This window comes from Aquarana catesbeiana, linkage group LG11 (assembly GCF_042186555.1).
Source record: "Aquarana catesbeiana isolate 2022-GZ linkage group LG11, ASM4218655v1, whole genome shotgun sequence".
Classification (NCBI taxonomy): domain Eukaryota; kingdom Metazoa; phylum Chordata; class Amphibia; order Anura; family Ranidae; genus Aquarana; species Aquarana catesbeiana.
In genome coordinates, this window is record NC_133334.1 from 207,063,292 (window position 1) to 207,084,717 (window position 21,426).

Below are 21,426 nucleotides of genomic sequence, written 5' to 3' on the forward strand. Positions count from 1 at the left end.
GGACAGTTGTCCCTGTCGGAGGGCAGAGAGGAGGTTGGTGCCATTGTCGCAAACCACCATTCCTTCCTTAAGTTGGCGTGGTGTCAACCACCTCTGAACCTGCCCCTGCAGAGCTGACAGAACCTCTGCCCCAGTGTGGCTCCTGTCCCCCAAGCACACCAGCTCAAGCACCGCATGGCATCTTTTGGCCTGCATACTTGCGTAGCCCCTTGAATGGCTACGGAGCATCGCTGGTTCCGAGGACAAAGCACAAGAAGAGGCCATGGAGGAAGAAGAAGGGGGTGGAGGAGAGAGGTGTGTCACAATCATTAGTAGTGGCATTTTGGAGGTGTGGTGGCGGAACAACCTCCAACACTACTGCACCTTGTCCTGCATCCTTCCCAGCTGCCAGCAGAGTCACCCAATGTGCGGTGAAACTTAGGTAACGTCCCTGTCCATGCCTGCTGGACCATGAGTCAGCGGTAATATGCACCTTACCGCTGACCGCCCTGTCCAGCGAGGCATGGACATTGCCTTCCACATGCCGGTAGAGAGCCGGAATCGCCTTCCGTGAGAAAAAGTGGTGTTTGGGTACCTGCTATTGAGGAACCGCACATTCAACAAACTCACGGAAGGGGGCAGAGTCTACCAACTGAAAAGGCAGCAGTTGAAGTGCTAGCAATTTTGCCAAGCTAGCATTCAACCGCTAGGCATGTGGATAGCTGGGAGCGAACTTCTTTCGTGGTGCAGCAGCTGGGGCAGGGAAATTTGCCTGGTACAATTTGACGTCAGTGTACCGAAAGCAGATTGCCCACAAGTACTTGGCTGTGACACACCTAATTCTACACCTTCATTCCTCTCAGTGCACATCTCAGAGAGGACTGAAGGTATAGTGGGGTTGGAGATCTCAGCTGATGAGGAGCAAGGAGAGGTCCTCTTTGTTCTTTGGTGTGGGTCTTTTAGATATGCTTGCCAACGAACTGCATGGCAGGTCAACATATGTCTGGTCAAGCATGTGGTGCCCAAGCGGGAGATGTTTTGGCCACGTGAGATACGCTTAAGACATATGTTGCAAATAGCAGCAGTGCGATCTGATGCACTCGTCTCAAAAAAGGCCCACACCAAAGAACTTTTGGAATAACGGGCAGAGACAGCAGCGCCCTGCACATGCGGAGCTTTGGGGTGTGATGCACTCAGTGTGCTGCCCTTAGGCTGGCCCTTGGAGGGCATCCTGCCTCGTTGGTGATGTGCCTCCTCTCCTCCTCTCTCTTATCAGGCACCCACGTTGAGTCAGAGACATCATCATCCCCTCCCTCCTCATCACTGGAGCAAACCTGGTATGCTGCAGCAGGGGGAGCATGACTGCCAGATTGCTGTCCTTCTTGGGCACCCCCTCTGTCCATGCTCACGTTACTGCCTTCATCTAGCTCAGTATCATCATCAGAGCCTTCTAAACGCTGGGCATCCTCCTGGAGCATGTACCCAACACTGTGGTCAAACAGTTCGAGGGACTCCTCAGGAGGACATGGTGGGGCTAGGGAAGGAGTCACTGATGCCATTGAGCCGAGGGAAGAGGCCACGTTGGCAGCTGCTTTGCCAGACAAAGTACCCTGAGCATGGGTGAGAGAGGATGAGGAGGATGAGGAGGATGAGGACAGCTTGGTCATCCACTCGACCAAGTCTTCCGCATGTTGCGGCTCAACACGGCCAGCTGCCGAAAAAAAGGCCAAGCGTGTCCCACGGCCACGTGCTGATGAGGATGCACCATCTCCACGACCAGCACTGTTGCCTCTAGACACAGAGCCTGCTTGCCCTCTTTTATTGGCTTGTGACTGTCTGCCTCTCCTTGTTGGCCTTTACTAATGGATTGTAGCGGGATATATATATATATATATATATATATATATACACTGATACTGCAGCTAGCAAAATCAACTACCTGCCTGTAGTATGAGAACACCACCAACCTTCTACAGGTAGCTTTAGCTGAACACTGTGCAGAGCTCGCAAAAAAATAACTTGTAGCTTATTTAGCTGCCCGCGGTAGTTATAGGATCAGGAAAACACCACCAACCTTCTACAGGTATGAAAAATCAAAGAGAAAGCACCTCTTAAGTATCAAAATTTATTATAGTATAGAAATCACATCAAAGCACTTACATATGAGCTGGTGAATGTAAACTTCCAAGAAGAACTAATCCCAATATCGTCAAACCATCCAGGTGTATGGATAAAAGCCGAGGGGATGGCCGCGGACCTCCGCTCGGAGACGCCGGCTGTTGTGCGGTAAGCAGAAGAGACACTTCCGCGTTCCAACAGGGTCATGTGGTTGGTGACGTCAATCAGGTAGTTCTGTTAGCTGGGATCCACTACGCGTTTCTGAGCATGCGCGAAGCTCACAACGGGCATGCGCGCTCCTTTCTCAAGTGTACATTGATCAGGAGACAAGGAAGCTAAATAGCTCTGTGTGAGGGACAAGAGATAGCTAAGGGCAATCAGAGGGATGGGGCGTGTATCATCCCTCTGATTGGCCTTAGCTATCTCTTGTCCCTCACACAGAGCTATTTAGCTTCCTTGTCTCCTGATCAATGTACACTTGAGAAAGGAGCACGCATGCCCGTTGTGAGCTTCGCACATGCTCAGAAACGCGTAGTGGATCCCAGCTAACAGAACTACCTGATTGACGTCACCAACCACATGACCCTGTTGGAACGCGGAAGTGTCTCTTCTGCTTACCGCACAACAGCCGGCGTCTCCGAGCGGAGGTCCACGGCCATCCCCTCGGCTTTTATCCATACACCTGGATGGTTTGACGATATTGGGATTAGTTCTTCATGGAAGTTTACATTCACCAGCTCATATGTAAGTGCTTTGATGTGATTTCTATACTATAATAAACTTTGATATTTAAGAGGCGCTTTCTCTTTGATTTTTCATGTCTGTTATGGAGAGCTGACTTCGCTCAACAGGAAGCTGCCCTGGGTATTGGATGTACAGAAATCCCCTTGACACCTACATCCTTTTACAACATCGATGAATTATAAACTATAGACTTTTCTTCATTTTTTTATATAGCATTGGACTATTTTTACTGGACATTGTTCTCCACTTGTTTATTTTTATTGATTGATTTTTATCCTCATTGATTGATTACACACACATATGCGTGTTCATATATTTGCACATTATCCCTTTATACTCATGATCTGAGCGCTGATACATTATATATTTTAACCTTCTACAGGTAGCTTTAGCTGAACACTGTGCAGAGCTCACAAAAAACTAACTTGTTGTTTTAGCTGAACACTGTGAGGAGGACGCACTACACTAACTTGTAGCTTTAGCTGAACACTGTTCAGAGGACGCACTACACTAACTTGTAGCTTTAACTGAACACTGTGCAGAGGTCGCACTACACTAAATTGTAATTTTAGATGAACACTGTGAGGAGGACGCACAACACTAACTTGTAGCTTTAGCTGAACACTGTTCAGGGGACGCACTACACTAATTTGTAGCTTTAGCTGAACACTGTGCAGAGGTCGCACTACACTAACTTGTAGTTTTAGCTGAACACTGTGAGGAGGATGCACTACACTAACTTGTAGCTTTAGTTGAACACTGTGCAGAAGTCACACTACACTAACTTGTAGCTTTAGCTGAACACTGTGCAGAGCTCGCAAAAAACTAACTTGTAGCTTATTTAGCTGCCTGCTGTAGTGATAGGATCAGGAAAACACCACCAACCTTCTACAGGTAGCTTTAGCTGAACACTGTGCAGAGCTTGCAAAAAAATAACTTGTAGCTTATTTAGCTGCCTGCGGTAGTGATAGGATCAGGAAAACACCACCAACCTTCTACAGGTAGCTTTAGGTGAACACTGTGCAGAGCTCGCAAAAAACTAACTTGTAGCTTATTTAGCTGCCTGCGGTAGTGATAGGATCAGGAAAACACCACCAACCTTCTACAGGTAGCTTTAGCTGAACATTGTGCAGAGCTAAAAAAAAACTAACTTGTAGCTTTAGCTGAACACTGAGGAGGACGCACTACACTAACTTGTAGCTTTAGCTGAACACTGTGCAGAGGTCGCACTACACTAACTTGTAGTTTTAGCTGAACACTATGAGGAGGACGCACTACACTAACTTGTAGCTTTAGCTGAACACTGTGCAGAGGTCGCACTACACTAACTTGTAGCTTTAGCTGAACACTGTGAGGAGGACGCACTACCCTAACTTGTAGCTTTAGCTGAACACTGTGCAGAGGTCACACTAAACTAACTTGTAGCTTTAGCTGAACACTGTGAGGAGGACGCACTACACTAACTTGTAGTTTTAGCTGAACACCGTGCAGAGGTCGCACTACACTAACTTGTAGCTTTAGCTGAATACTATGAGGAGGACGCACTACCCTAACTTGTAGCTTTAGCTGAAATCTGTGCAGAGGTCACACTAAACTAACTTGTAGCTTTAGCTGAACACTGTGAGGAGGACGCACTACACTAACTTGTAGCTTTAGCTGAACACTGTGCAGAGGTCACACTAAACTAACTTGTAGCTTTAGCTGAACACTGTGAGGAGGACGCACTACACTAACTTGTAGTTTTAGCTGAACACTGTGCAAAGGTCGCACTACACTAACTTGTAGCTTTAGCTGAATACTATGAGGAGGACGCACTACCCTAACTTGTAGCTTTAGCTGAACACTGTGCAGAGGTCACACTAAACTATCTTGTAGCTTTAGCTGAACACTGTGAGGAGGACGCACTACACTAACTGTAAATAGTCTAGCTGCCTGACTGTGGTACTAATAGGATCAAAAGAACACCAGCAATTTTCTTCAAGTAGCTGTAAATACTGTAACAACACAAGCCTGCCTGTCAGTAGGAAGATAACAGGAACAGATCTAGCTAAACTGAATACAGTGTATATATATATATATATATATATATATATATATATATATATACATACATACACACACAACACCTGGGATGCATATATATATATACACAATACACTGTAAGTGCAGCTAACTCACTGACTGTCCTGCCTAATCTATCTAACTCAAATGAAATGACACTGTCTCTCTCTCTCTCTCTAAGCACGCCGGAACACACTACACAGGGCCGCCGTGTAGGCGGCCTTATATAGTGTGGGGCGTGTTCCAAACCCCCTGAGCCATAATTGGGTGGCTTTGGCCAATTACAGCTCTCTCTACTGATGGCACTGTGATTGGCCAAGCATGCAGGTCATAGTGCATGCTTGGCCAATCATCAGCCATGCAATGCACTGCGATGCCGCAGTGAATTATGGGCCGTGACGCACCACACGAATTTGGCGCGAATGGCCCATATCGTTCGTAATTCGGCGAACGATCGAACAGACGATGTTCGAGTCGAACGTGGATTCGACTCGAACGCAAAGCTCATCCCTAGTATGTATGTTTCTTTCGCACTCCCTCAGTCCCTTGTGCCACCTGGCCAGAAACTATAGCATTCTATGTTAAGCCCTGGTGACAGCCAAGTACTGGTAGGCCAGCTTGCCTTAGGGGAACAGGAACAGCTATTGGTGAAACTACACTTCGCAGTTATAGCTTCTGAACTCTGGTACTAGGACAAGCATTACATTATCACAACCTCATAAAGGTATACTGCCTGCTGGTATGTTTGCTGAACAGTTGTTCAAACTGACACACCAAGTCCAGGATTTATTCTTGTATCCTGGTCAGCAAGCAAAAGTCCCTCCTCCTCCAGCACCTAAGGTCTACCTGCTTGATCATTTTTTGGGGAACAGCTGTCTGTTTTCAAATTTCAGACATAAGGGCAAACTGACCTTTCAGCTCAAGCCTCAATCTTCTGGCACATTGGACCCAACAGTTTTATATTATTATTTCCCTGCTACTAGGGGATTGTGCATCTTCAGATCATCCAGCTCACTACTCTATTGATGCATTTTTTTTACTGCCCTTGGCCTCATTTCTGCACTGAATTCCACCATTAGATACCTAACTCTGGGTGAAACGACCCAGCTTTGAGTAGTCAGTTGTGGCTGGGGTTAATGGATTCCATAAGGCTCCTAAATCCAAGATCAAGAGGAAGCCATGCACTTAGCCATTAGGGTATACAGGCAGCTATTGTAAAGATGTTCCAAGAGATTTGCATCCCTATCTCCTAGTCCCCTCTTAGTGTCCGTACTACAGTATGTTCCACAAACCTCTTTTTACTCACAGGAGAAACCCTATGCAGAATGGAACCACTCGTTCATCTCTTGCAGAAAAGAAAATAGAAGGACACAGAGACTTTGTCTATACTTCAGGGACTGAGGCCACTTTGTCTCTTAACAACACTAATAAGTACACACTATAGAAGGATATGATTTGTTCATTTTTTCATGTTAGAGGTTTACAGTGGTAAAAACTGGTAACAAATGAATCCTGGAGAGAATCACAGTTCAAACTGATTCACAAAGCCTATATCCCTTTCTCCACCAAACATTCTTCACTAAATGATGCCACCTCTCCTTGGTGCTCAGCCCCGAGACCATCTTTATTTTACCGTCTCTGGACATGTTCATTAGACATGTGCATTAGTTTTCTTCCGAATGCATTTTTGTCCGAATTTCAGGTATTTTCGTTATCGTTTGTTAAAATGCAGAATCCGAAAAACGAAAGATCCGACATAAACAAATGCTTTATTTTCTTATTCGTTGCTATAACAGTTCAATATAGATAGAAGATTCGATATGATGATGACAATAACAATCTGTGTCCATCAAACCTGTGGTTGAATGTGCCTAACCTTAACTCTATTAGTCCAAGATTATTCTACATAGAGAGAAAAGATTCGACGTAGAGAGAAAAGATTCGACGTAGGGGAGAAAAGATTCCACGTAGGGGAGAAAAGATTCCACGTAGGGGAGAAAAGATAAATAAAAATAATGATGATGATGAATGGTATTGGCTGATTGTAACCAAAGAGGAGGAGCAGTAAAATAGCTAGAACTAAGTACACACGTACTTTGGCTTATGGTGTCTGTTGAAAGTTCTAAGGAGATTCGACGGAGCAGGTAAACTATACGGCGTCGTACAGTTTAGCTGCTCCGTCGAATCTTCTTTGAACATTCGATAGACACCATAAGCATTCAATGACAGATTCGACCTTAATTTGGATTTTCGGACTAATGCACTTTTTAACGTAAAACGAAATAAATAAAAACGAATTTCGGGAGTAACTAAATAAATGTATTTTTCGGACGAAAACGAAATTCTGAAACAAAATATTTCAGTGTGCACATGTCTAATGTTCATCCATCTCAGATTACTGGGAATCGGGTCTTATCATTCATCTTTGGAGTAACCAACTGCCAACTATCTAAGGATCCCTTGCTTCTCCTGTTTGGATATCCAAAGATGTGGAATCCCTCAAGACAGGGCCGTCTTTATGGCAGGGCAAAAGGGGCACCTGCCCAGGGCCCTGTCAATGCTGTGGGGCCCAAAATCCTAACAATCCATCCCTGTCACATAAGCAGCTGCAGGTAATCAGTAAGCTGAGGTGCCTATGCCTGACAGCAGAGCTGGCTGGATGGAGAGACACACTGACGAGCAGTGACAGGGGCCAGAGGAGTGAGGGAGGATCACTATGAGGAGGCAGTGGCATGGATGAGCAGAAAGCCGTTGGGCGGCAGGAGTTACATCTGAATGAGAACATGTTCTTGGCTTTTCATTGCCCTTCTCTGCCCCTCTGCTTGCTGGTCGGTCAGCTCGTATGAACAGACAGCTGGTATGTTGTGTGATTAACAATCTGAATGCCCTGCTGTATTGAACCTTTACTGCTTTAGCCACTAAATTATCACCGATCTCTGCTTGCTATGCATATTGACAGTACTGTTTTGAATGTACTCCTGGTTGCCTTCATTAACCCCATCTTTTCTGCCACATATTAAATTCTGCTGCAAGAGAACACTTTTACTCTGGAAAGGGGACTGTTGTGTTTGGTTGCTAGATAGATTATGCTACAAAATCGATCAGTTAGCATGATGTGCAGTAATCTCTAGCAACCAATCAGTGAGCAGTAATAATGTGCAGTAACTTCTAGCAACCAGTTTGCAGTAAAGATGTGAAGTAACCCCAAACAACCAATCAGCGAGCAGTAATAATTAGCAGTAACCTCTAGCAACCAATGGGTAAGTAGTAATGATGTACTGTAACCTTTAGCGACTAATCAGTGAGTCTTAATGTGTGCTGTAATCGCTGGCAACCAGTGAGTGGTAATGATATGCTGTAACCTTTGGCAACCAATTGCCATTGCTGCCTTATCTGCTGCAGTAAGCAGATTTTGAGTTTAGTAGGCTATTTATTGTATGTCTCAGAGCAGGTGGAGAGCGAAATTTCATGGTGGGGGGGTCAGTCAGCCCATGGAGGGGGGCCCAATGAAATGCTTGCCCAGGGTCCAATCAATGTTAAAGACGGGCCTGCCTCAAGGGGTCGCCATACCTTGAAGATCCAGGATGACTACCAGTGGATACTCATCAGTCTTCTAGTTGTTCGTAGAATCATCTTTAAGCATTGGATCTCATCAGCACCGCCTACCATCTCTGAAATAAAAAAAGACCTTAAAACATTACTATTTAGAGAAAAACTAGACACCATATTGCAAAATAACCGGTGTAACAAACGCTTGGACTCTAGATGGCGCTCATTCATTGACAAGAGTCTAACGGCATCTGAGGAATTCTCACTACAGACTCATTCATTCATGTTTACATCTAGTGGATTTATGACCCATTCAGTAAACCCTTCACAATAAACAAATTCGTGTGCCACCAATAGGGGATCTAAACACCAAGTTATATTACTAACAATTCCTTGGACTCCTGCCCACCCGAGGAAGTTGGGAGGCCACGACTCCAAGGTATCATTTCTCCTTTCTTTTTTGTCTCTTCTGCTGCTATCTTCCTTTACTTCCCATTCCTTATTTTCTTTTATCCATCCAAGTTTATCCACTCAAAATCTTTTGAAGTTGGGACCCAAACTGGATGGGAGGGAGAAGTGGTACTTGATACTCTTTATCTATTTCATTGATTTCCTACCGGCATGCCCCCCCCCCCCCCCCCCCCAATCCAGTGTTAAATCCAGTGTCAAAACAAATCTTTTTGGAACTTTTGTACTTGTGACAATATGCCAACAGCTGCTTAATTTGTGGCAATTAAGGGCCTGTGGCCCCGGTTTCTTCAGCCTTTAACCTTGTATGATACACGACGTTCGTTATTTTACTTTGTTATGTGAAATACTCAATAAAATATATTTTTAAAAAAAAGTGATAGTAAACTGCGGGAAAAAAAATGTCCCCTGAAGGATAATGTCAAAATGTGCTAGTATGCATCACATACTAACACATTATGACAGACTTACCTTAATATAAAGTCCTCCAGCAGCACACTGTCATTGCTGACAGGGCTTCCATCTTCCAGTCTTCCTTCTGAGCTTGCGGGCTCCGGTCTTTGGAATGGTCGAGTCGTGGTGATGTCACTCCCGCGCATGAGCACGGGAGACCCGACCCGTGGCACAGAGCTCTGAATGGATGGCAACATCCATTCAGAGCTCGGTGCGCATGCTCCAGTGATGTCACCAGTGGCTACTAATGTAAATATCTTCTAAACGGTGCACGTTTAGGTGGCAAGGTGACTCAGCTGCGCGCCCCTGATGTCAACCTCTTCCCTGCCAGTGTCATTAGTACAATGTCAGTGCATATTTTTAGCACTGATCACTGTAATAAGGTCATTGGTTCCCAAAAAAGTGTCAGAAATGTCAGTTAGGTGTCCGATCTGTCCATCGCAATGTCGCAGTCCCGCTAAAAATCACTGATCGCCACCATTACTAATAAATAAATAATAAAATTGCCATAAATTGCCACCATTACTGACTAAATAAATAAATAATACAATTGCCATAAATCTATCCCCTATTTTGTAAACGCTATAACTTTTGCGCAAACCAATCAATATATGCTTATTGGGTTTTTTTTTACCAAAAATATGTAGCAGAATACAAATTGGCCTAAATTTGATGAAGTTAGATTTAAAAAAAAAAAAATGTATTGGGCATGTATTATAGCAGAAAATAAAAAATACAGTTTTTTTTTAAAAAACTGACAGTCTTTTTTTGTTTATAGCGCAAAAAATAAAGACCGCAGAGGTGATCAAATACCACCAAAAGAAAGCTCTATTTGTGGGGAAAAAAAGGACATCAATTTTGGATACAGTGTCGCATGACTGCACAATTGTCAGCTAAAGTAACGCAGTGCCATAATGGAAAAAATTGCCTGGTCATTAAGGGGGTAAAACCTTCCGGGGCTGAAGTGGTTAAGTATCTGGAGACTCTGGACATTCTATACTTTGTTTCTTTTCTTATTTCTTAGTAACACAATTGCTTGTTTGTATGGTTACTTTGTAATGTACTTTTCAACAACAGCTTTTCACATTGCTACAATATTACTAAATGCAGTGCCATCTAGTGGCCATGTCTATGTATTTTTACTCAGAGATTCAATTTCTATAATGTCCTTATTATGTACCTATTCTTCATATATATATCTAGTAAGATCTGTAAGATTTTATCTATGTTTTATAATAAATATTTTTAAAATATAAAATACATTTTAATTGTTATTTTTTCTCCTTGTGCCGCTTTCTGTCCCATGTGTTATGTCAGTGTCTGGAAGCAGGAGAAAACTTGCTTGTGTCTAACAACAGTCACTGCCAGTTGTCACTGAGCTGCTGAGCTTTTTGACAGCTCTGTGTTTACATTCATTTCCATAACATTGCTATCAGCCATGGCTCATTCTCTGCATTAGCCTCCCACTGAGGCTCTCCTTGTATCCATCATGTGTGACTAATGAGCTAGTTTGAGTACCCCTCCTGAGTCCATTTCAGCCTATTTAAGGTGGATAGCACTCTCTGCTCTGATGAAGTGCAGGTGCTTGCTCACTAGAGATGAGCTTTATGTTCGGGTTGAACATCGGGTGTCGAAAAATGAACATTATGGGGCGTTCACCGCAAATTCAAGCATAACGCCCCATAATGCACTGCGCGATCACAGTGCATTGCTGTATGATGATTGGCCAAAGCATGCACCATGACCTTCATGCTTTGGCCAATCCCAGCGCCCTCAGCTAAGAGAGCCACAATTGGCCAAAGGCAGGATGCCTTTGGCCAATTATGGCTCAGGGGGACTAAGTCCACGCCCCACACTATATAAGGCTGCCTGCACGTCGGCCCCGTGTAGTGTGTTGTTGGCGTGGACAGAGAGAAAGGTCTCAGGTGTGCATGGGGAGCAGGTGTGTTAAATTTGGGGTTATCGCTCTCACTCTCTCATACTGGTCACTGGAAATTCAACATGGCACCTCATGGCAAAGAACTCTCTGAGGATCTGAAAAAAAAGAATTGTTGCTCTACATAAAGATGGCCTAGGCTATAAGAAGATTGCCAAGACCCTGAAACTGAGCTGTAGAATGGTGGATAAGACCATACAGCGGTTTAACAGGACCGGCTCCACTCAGAACAGGCCTCACCGTGGTCGTCCAAAGAAGTTGAGTGCACGTGCTCAGCGTCATATTCAGAGGTTGTCTTTGGGAAATAGACGTATTAGTGCTACCAGCATTGCTGCAGAGGTTGAAGGGGTGAGGGGTCAGCCTGTCAGTGCTCAGACCCAGTGGCGTAACTAGAACCTTCAGGGCCCTGGTGCAAGAAACCATGGAGGGCCCCCCTGACCTCCAGCCAGGGCCCTTCCCACTGATCGCGGGGGCAGCAGGACCTGGATAGGAGGGGGAACAAATCCCCCCCATTTTCCTCCTGTAGCCACTTAATGCCTATCAGAGGGAGAGAAGCAGACTTTTAGTGGCTGCAGGAGAAAAATTGAGGGGATTTTTTCCTCTAAATGCTCCCCCCATCTAGGTGTTCAGGGGCAACATGTGCGCTATTGCAATTGTTACCCCTGTAGTTACGCCCCTGGGATGAGTGGCAGCAGTGGTGGTTGGGGAGGGATAGGGTCAGTGGCGGGGGATGGGATGAGTGGCAGTGGGGAGAGAGAGATGGGATGAGTGGCAATGGTGGGGTGGATGGGATCAGTAGCAGTGGTGGTGGTTGGGTGGGGATGGGATCAGTAGTAGCAGTGGTGGTGAGGGATGGGATGAATGGCAGCGATGAGGGTGGATGGGATCAGTGGCAAGGGTTGTGGTTGGGGGGGTGAGATCAGTGGTGAGAGGGTTGAATGCGATGAGTGGCAGAGGTGGTGGGGGGTGGGATCAGTGGCAAGGGTGATGGTTGGAGGGGGATGGGATGAGTGGCAGTAGTGGTGGTGTGTGGGGTATCAGTGGCAGTAGTGGTGGTGTGGGGGGTATCAGTGGCAGTAGTGTTGGTGTGGGGGGGTATCAGTGGCAGTAGTGTTGGTGTGGGGGGTATCAGTGGCAGAAGTGTTGGTGTGTGGGGGTATCAGTAGTGTTTGTGTGTTTGGGGGGTATCAGTGGCAGTAGTGTTGGTGTGTGGGGGGTATCAGTGGCAGTAGTGTTGGTGTGGGGGGTAACAGTGGCAGTAGTGCTGGTGTGGGGGGTATCAGTGGCAGTAGTGGTGTGGAGGGGATCAGTGGCAGTGTTGATATTAAAGGATGGGTGCCACTCACTTGCAGATCACTTGGGGGGTATCAGTGGCAGTAGTGGTGGTGTGGGGGGGTATCAGTGGCAGTAGTGTTGGTGTGGGGGGGTATCAGTGGCAGTAGTGTTGGTGTGGGGGGGGGGTATCAGTGGCAGTAGTGTTGGTGTGTGGGGGTATCAGTGGCAGTAGTGTTGGTGTGTGGGGGTATCAGTGGCAGTAGTGTTGGTGTATGGGGGGTATCAGTGGCAGTAGTGTTGGTGTATGGGGGGTATCAGTGGCAGTAGTGTTGGTGTGTGGGGGGTATCAGTGGCAGTAGTGTTGGTGTGGGGGGTATCAGTGGCAGTAGTGTTGGTGTGGGGGGTATCAGTGGCAGTAGTGTTGGTGTGGGGGGGTATCAGTGGCAGTAGTGTTGGTGTGGGGGGTATCAGTGTCAGTCGTGTTGGTGTGTGGAGGGTATCAGTGGCAGTAGTGTTGGTGTGTGGGGGGTATCAGTGGCAGTAGTGTTGGTGTGGGGGGTATCAGTGGCAGTAGTGTTGGTGTGGGGGGGTATCAGTGGCAGTAGTGTTGGTGTGGGGGGTATCAGTGGCAGTAGTGCTGGTGTGGGGGGTATCAGTGGCAGTAGTGTTGGTGTGGGTGGGATCAGTGGCAGCAGTGGTGTGGGGGGGATCAGTGGCAGTGTTGATATTAAAGGATGGGTGCCACTCACTTGCAGATCACTTGGTCCCCCTCCTTGCTCCGTCTTGCTTGGGCGAGCAGAGAGGATCGGCGGGGCCTGTGAGTGGAGGCGGGGCCATAGAAGATGGGCAGAGCGGGTGGGGACTGTGCCTGTGAGTGCAGGTGTGACAGAGAAGATGGGCGGGGACTTAAGTGAAGGCGGAGCCGGAGAAGATGGGCGGAGCGGGCGGGGATGGAGAAGATGGGTGGAGCGGGCGGGGATAGAGACGATGGGCGGGAACTGTGCGGGCGGAGAAGATGGGCGGAGCGGGCGGGGATAGAGACAATGGGCGGGGACTGTGCGGGCGGAGAGGATGTGCGAAGCGGCGGGGACTGTCCCCGTGAGTGAGGGAGCAGAGGATGGGCGGGGAGGATGGGCGGAGCAGCAGGAGAGGATGGGCGGGATGACCGGGACTCCAGGTGAATGACTATCTCCTGGGCGGCGGAGGGCCCCCCACAGTGGCAGAACTCGAGGGCCCAGTCGCAAATGCGACTGGTGCGACCCTGATAATTCCGCCACTGCTCAGACCATACGCACTGCATCAAATTGGTCTGCATGGCTGTCATCCCAGAAGGAAGCCTCTTCTAAAAATGATGCACAAAAAAGCCTGTAAAATGTTTGCTGAAGACAAGCAGACTAAGGACATGGATTACTGGAACCATGTCCTGTGGTCTGATGAGACCAAGATAAACTTATTTGGTTCAGATAGTGTCAAGCGTGTGTGGCGGCAACCAGGTGAGGAGTACAAAGACAAGTGTGTCTTGCCTACAGTCAAGCATGTTGATGGGAGTGTCATGGTCTGGGGCTGCATGAGTGCTGCCGGCACTGGGGAGCTACAGTTCATTGAGGGAACCATGAATGCCAACATGTACTGTGACATACTGAAGCCGCGCATGATCCCCTCCCCTCGGAGACTGGGCCGCAGGGCAGTATTCCAACATGATAATGACCCCAAACACACCTCCAAGATGACCACTGCCTTGCTAAAGAAGCTGAGGGTAAAGGTGATGGACTGGCCAAGCATGTCTCCAGACCTAAACCCTCTTGAGCATCTGTGGGGCATCCTCAAACAGAAGGTGGAGGAGCTCAAGGTCTCTAACATCCACCAGCTCCGTGAAGTCATCATGGAGGAGAGGAAGACTCCAGTGGCAACCTGTGAAGCTCTGGTGAACTCCATGCCCAAGAGGGTTAAGGCAGTGTTGGAAAATAATGGTGGCCACACAAAATATTGACACTTTGGGCCCAATTTGGACATGTTCACTTAGGGGTGTACTCACTTTTGTTGCCAGCAGTTTAGATATTAATGGCTGTGTGTTGAGTTATTTTGAGGGGACAGCAAATTTACACTATTATACAAGCTGTACACTCAATACTTTACATTGTAGCAAAGTGTCATTTCTTCAACGTTGTCACATGAAAAAATATAATAAAATATTTTTTTAAATGTGAGGGGTGTACTCACTTTTGTGAGATACTTTATGTATATATATATATATATATAGTGGGGCAAAAAAGTATTTAGTCAGCCACCAATTGTGCAAGTTCTCCCACTTAAAAAGATGAGAGAGGCTTGTAATTGTCATCATAGGTATACCTCAACTATGAGAGGCAAAATGTGGAAACAAATCCAGACAATCACATTGTCTGATTTTTGTCTGATTTCTGAAAGAATTTATTTGCAAATTATGGTGGAAAATAAGTATTTGGTCACCTACAAACAAGCAAGATTTCTGGCTCTCACAGACCTGTATCTTCTTCTTTAAGAGGCTCCTCTGTCCTCCACTCATTACCTGTATTAATGGCACCTGTTTGAACTTAAGTGGGGGAAGATGGTAGTTGCGCTGTGATGAAGGGGGGGGGGGGGAGGGAAGCTACAAAGATGACTAAAGTGGCAAAGTGAACTAAAAAAGCAGAAACGGGCCAATGCATGAATAGATCCTACATGCTAAAAGAACATGGTGGGGATGCAGTGCAGTGCAACGTAGCTGATCAACATGACATGTTGCGGGCAGACAAAGCCTAATGTATAAAGGTAATCGTGAAACAGTGACTGCTTGAATATAGCAAAACAAAAATGCATATACCAACACAAATAGGGTGAATAATGACACAATGCAAAAAAATAAAAAATATATATATATAATGCAAGAAAAATATATGTGGGCTAGTGCCCCATTAGCAAAAACGTGGGGTTGGAGAAAAGGAAGCGCCACCTGAGTGCAGTATTAATGTAAGATTTTAATGACATAAAAAGTAAACACTTACAGGAAAAACAAATTAAAAGGCTCATCTGTGAGTAGGCAGTGTTATCTTCCTCGATTTCCAGTCCGGAACAGGTACCAGCTTTGTAGGGCTGCAGATGGAGACTTGCAGCTTGTATCTCTTCCTGTGGCCGTCAGGGAGAAGCTGGGACTGGCGTGGAATGCACAGGGGAGGTGCGTGACGTCACAGGTCATTCAGAAAACTTCCGGATACACTCCAGGGGGAGGGGCAACATCGAGGGAGGGTTCTGAAGGCTACGCACTCGGAGCTGCTGCTCCTTCAATAGGCCTGAGGGGGAGTGTGTCAGTGATGTGCTATTTATAAGCCGGCGCTGTGGGACAACAAGGCTCAGCGTCGGCTAACAGCACATCACTGATGAAGGCTGTGAGAGGCTGTTGTTAATACAATCGCACTGAAATACTTAAAAGCACATAGGAGCTGGACATGAATACAAAGTATATATGTTAAAACTATAAAAAATACAGTATTTTCAATACTGTATAAATATCTATAAAAACACCTATATAGAAAAAATTGATATAAAGATTGAAAAAACTATAGAAAATATATATGTAAATAAATGAAGTAAAATTAAAATTAAAATGAAAAATAAAAATAATAATAATAAGATAAAATAAAAATAATAATAATAAAATTGATGATAAGTATCATAAAAGGGTGGGAGGAAGGTGTTTACAAAATGTTATTTATGTATATGTGTATATCTATGTACACTATCAAAGGATGGTGTTGAAAAAGGGTGTATGATGGGGGGGAAAGAAAAAAAGGGGGGTATATATATACACATGTACACACGTACACGCACACGCATATATATACACACGTATATGTATGAGGGGGGGCGGATGAAAGGGGGGGGGCTGGGTTAAGTTATGGGGGGGGTTTTTTGGTTATGGATAACAGACTGAAAAGAAGGGGGAGGGGGGTGGGAGGGGAGAGAAAGGGGGGGGCGGAGGGGGAAGACAGGGGAGGGCAGGGATAGGGCGGAAGGGGAGGGGGGGCGGCCGAAGGACACCTAGGAAACAGGGGGTAAGGGTGGTCCTTTGGGGGGGGGGAAAGGGAAAGGGGGGGGGGGGAAAAAAAAGAGGGGGGGGGGTGACTTATAGTAGTGTGTGTACTTCAATTTCCTCGTTCAACCCACCAGGTGTAAGGGTACCCAAAAAATAAATCCAGTAGGTCTCTTGTTGGCACAGACGTTTGAAGCGTTCAGCTGAAGGATATGTGGCGGGAATGGATTCGATGACCCATACACTGAGGCCGGCCGTGGAACGGTCATGATGTGTAAGGAAATGTTTGGGGACGCTATGGTGGTCTCTGCCTTTTTCAATAAAGCGCCGATGTTCGCCAAACCGTGCTCTAAGTGTCCTTATGGTCCGACCGACATAAAACAACCCACAGGGACAGGTAAGGCAGTATATGACGAAGTCTGTAGAGCAATTGTAAAATTCTTTTAGGGTGTAGCATTTTCCTTTTACGTTGAAGGTTTTCTGGCCATGGTGTACGAATTGGCAAGTGAGGCAGAGGGGTTTCTTACATTGATACATCCCTGTAAGGGGTATAAGAACAGGTTGTGGAGGAATGGGTTGGAGGGACTTGATTCTACTAGGGGCAATTTTGCTTTTGATGTTCTTTGATCTTCTGTAAGTTACTTTGGGTTTGATACCAACTGTAGTTTTCAGGTGAGGATCTTCCAAGAGGATAGACCAATAGGACTCTAATATTTTCTCCATTTTCTTGTGTTTATCATGATATTGTGTGATGAAGCGGGTTGGTTGCTTGACAGCAGGTGAGGAGTTGTGACGACTGGTAGGAGGTTTGCGGTAATTGTTGAAGGCTGCATCTATGAGTGGGATAGGATATCCTTTATCTTGGAATTTTTTAGACAAGATTTGACCATGGATTTCGTAGTCAGAGTCTCTGGTGCAATTCCTCCGAAGGCGACAAAACTGGCTACGGGGGATGTTATTCACCCATCTGGGGTGATGGCAACTGGTGTAGTGAATGAAGGAATTGCCTGCAGTAGGTTTGATGAAATTCTTGGCATATATGGTTTCCTCATCATGGCAGAGTTCAAGGTCTAAGAATGCCAGAGTGTCAGGGTCAGCCACGTAGGTGAAAGATAGGCCCAAGGTGTTGGTGTTGCAGTACTGGACAAACGTAAGAATATCTTCAAGGGTACCGTCCCAGATAATCACTATGTCATCGATATATCGACCATAGTATATTACGTGTGCGGCGAAGGGGTGGTCAGCTGCGAGGTACCTATGTTCCCAGTATCCCATAGTGAGATTCGCATAGCTTGGGGCAAAGTTTGCCCCCATAGCTGTACCATTGATCTGAAGGTAGTGTGTCCCTTCCGACTCAAAATAGTTATGTTGGAGGCAGAAAACTAGGGCTTCAAGTATAAAATTAGCTTGCCGGGGATTGGTGAGGGGGTCGTTTGCCAGGAAATGTTCTACAGCTCTAACCCCTACATCATGGGGTATAGATGTATAGAGTGATGACACATCAAGAGAGAGCCACCAGTAGTTTTTGTTCCATGTATAGGGTTTGAGCATATCAAGTAGATGAGGTCCGTCCCGTATGTAAGAGGGGAGATTCTGTGCTAGGGGTTGAAGAAATTGATCGATGTATATAGAAAATCCACTGGTGACACTGTCCATGGCAGCTACTATAGGACGACCAGGAGGGTGGGTCAGATCCTTATGGATTTTGGGCAGGTGATAAAAGTATGGGACTTTGTAGAAGTTTCTTTTAAAAAATGCAGCTTCTGATTTGGAGATAATTTTATCGGTAAGGGCTTTGTTGACCAGTGTGGCGGCTTCAAGTGAGAACTGGGATGTAGGGTCACTGGGGAGTCTGGCGTAGGTGCTTATGTCCGAGAGTAGTCTCTGTGATTCGAGAATATAATCTTCTCTATCTTGAATCACTATACTTCCCCCTTTGTCCGCTGGTTTGATGACGATGGATTTGTTGTGAGTCAGCTGTACCAGGGCCTTACGTTCCAATGGGGAAAGGTTGGATTTGATATAAGTATGTTTGGAGATGTTATTGCACATTTTGACGAAGTCTGTATAGACTACTTGGTAAAAGGACTGTACGTACGGGCCCTTATTCGATGTTGGATTAAAGATGGACTTGGGACGTAGTGAAGTATGTCTAACTGGGGGTGAGGTGGAACCATGTTGAGTAAGCCATTCAAGGTCAGCATTGAAGTTCTCCGCATATAACTCCTCCAGTAGGGCAAGTACGGGTCTATCCGATTCGTCACATGAATCACAATCTGTAGTGGGAGTGGGATGAATGGTATCAGAAGTGGAGGCCTGTTTGGATGATTGAATATTGAAGTGCCTCTGAACTGTGAGATCTCTGATAAACTTATTGAGGTCTTTGAATAAAGTGAAGCTGTTTGGTTGCATTGTGGGGGCAAAGGTGAGACCTTTACTGAGGAGGGATGTATCATATGCGGTTAGGGAAGTGTGGGAGAGATTGTAAATTTTTACAGTTTCCGCATCTTTTCTAACCTTCCTTCCCCGTCCCCCCCTCCGTCCTCTTCTACATATTTTCTTTTGGTGAGGAGCAGTGGGGGGGTAGGTACTAAAAAATCATTTTCTAGGTTGGTGGCTATATCGATCGGAGATCTGGGTTTAAGCAACTGTGTGAGAGGAAGATTCTCTATCCAAGCTATTGGTTGTGGATCACTGGTTGTATTAAGGCGATCATGGGTATTACTTTGTGAGTTATCATGAGAGTTATGAGGGTTTGCTTCCGAGTGGGGTAGTGGTATAGGGATGTGTGGAGAGACATCGGTGTGATCTATACCTTGGGCAGAGGTGGGTTGCTGTGTTGGATTGTCATGATTGGTAGGGAGTATCGATGCCTGAACGGGACCAGCAGAGACTTTGTTCTGTCTACTCCTGAGGCGTTTGGGTTTGGGAGTAAGTGGCTTGGGTCCAGTTGGGAAGTGTGGGGTGTGGTAGGACACTGGCCTAGATCTGTACTGGGATGGAGGTGGCGGTATATGTTTGGGTGCCATTTGGGATGTAGAAAGGCTCCCGTGGGTCTGGATGGACATGAGTGGGCGAAGACCAGAACCTGGGTTATGGTTGGGGTACTTTTTCATCTTCCAACTAAATATTTGATTGGTGTTGTAATCGAATAGATCTCTTCTGAATTTACCGAGTTTATTAGTAATGATCTGGTCTTCATTTCTGATTGTGTTCCTTTTAAGCATACTAAACCAAGTGTGCGGTAAGTGGGGAATGGTGTCACAAATAGTACGACAAAGGCTGACAATTTTGTCTTTGAGAGCTGTGTATTTTCTATCTCTCTGTTGGGTAATAATACCCATCCATTTTGCTGTGCAGAATTCGGATATGTGTGCCCATTCTGTGTGTAAATCTGAATCGAGGAAGGCACACTGTTTTAGGACTCGAAGCCCTCTGGGGGAGATTTTATGTGAAATATATAATTGCAGAAAAAACTTATCCCACCACTGCTGGTTAGCGGTGGAGATAAGGTCTTCAAGTTTTTTGAAAAGGGTGCATAATTTTGGAATAGGGATCTTGGTGGGTTGAACGAGGAAATTGAAGTACACACACTACTATAAGTCACCCCCCCCTCCTTTTTTTTTTCCCTTCCCCCCCTTTCCCTTCCCCCCCCCCAAAGGACTACCCTTACCCCCTGTTTCCTAGGTGTCCTTCGGCCGCCCCCCCTCCCCTTCCGCCCTATCCCTGCCCTCCCCTGTCTTCCCCCTCCGCCCCCCCCCCTTTCTCTCCCCTCCCACCCCCCTCCCCCTTCTTTTCAGTCTGTTATCCATAACCAAAAAACCCCCCCCATAACTTAACCCAGCCCCCCCCCCTCCTTTCATCCGCCCCCCCTCATACATATACGTGTGTATATATATGCGTGTGCGTGTACGTGTGTACATGTGTATATATATATACCCCCCTTTTTTTCTTTTCCCCCCCATCATACACCCTTTTTCAACACCATCCTTTGATAGTGTACATAGATATACACATATACATAAATAACATTTTGTAAACACCTTCCTCCCACCCTTTTATGATACTTATCATCAATTTTATTATTATTATTTTTATTTTATCTTATTATTATTATTATTTTTATTTTTCATTTTAATTTTAATTTTACTTCATTTATTTACATATATATTTTCTATAGTTTTTTCAATCTTTATATCAATTTTTTCTATATAGGTGTTTTTATAGATATTTATACAGTATTGAAAATACTGTATTTTTTATAGTTTTAACATATATACTTTGTATTCATGTCCAGCTCCTATGTGCTTTTAAGTATTTCAGTGCGATTGTATTAACAACAGCCTCTCACAGCCTTCATCAGTGATGTGCTGTTAGCCGACGCTGAGCCTTGTGGTCCCACAGCGCCGGCTTATAAATAGCACATCACTGACACACTCCCCCTCAGGCCTATTGAAGGAGCAGCAGCTCCGAGCGCGTAGCCTTCAGAACCCTCCCTCGATGTTGCCCCTCCCCCTGGAGTGTATCCGGAAGTTTTCTGAATGACCTGTGACGTCACGCACCTCCCCTGTGCGTTCCACGCCGGTCCCAGCTTCTCCCTGACGGCCACAGGAAGAGATACAAGCTGCAAGTCTCCATCTGCAGCCCTACAACGCTGGTACCTGTTCCGGACTGGAAATCGAGGAAGATAACACTGCCTACTCACAGATGAGCCTTTTAATTTGTTTTTCCTGTAAGTGTTTACTTTTTATGTCATTAAAATCTTACATTAATACTGCACTCAGGTGGCGCTTCC

At 45.8% G+C, this 21,426-nt stretch overlaps 1 long non-coding RNA gene across 1 annotated transcript in view; it reads right to left on the reverse strand.

Annotated features, from left to right (window-relative positions):
* The window catches only part of LOC141112393 (uncharacterized), a 49,105-nt gene extending 33,341 nt beyond the window's left edge, over positions 1 to 15,764 (reverse strand). Inside the window, exons 1-2 of the long non-coding RNA XR_012236594.1 lie at positions 15,607 to 15,764; positions 8,473 to 8,573 (exon numbers count right to left, since the gene is read on the reverse strand). This is a non-coding gene — a long non-coding RNA (uncharacterized lncRNA). The remainder of the gene's footprint in view (positions 1 to 8,472; positions 8,574 to 15,606) is intronic.
* Between the last annotated feature and the right edge of the window lie 5,662 nt (positions 15,765 to 21,426).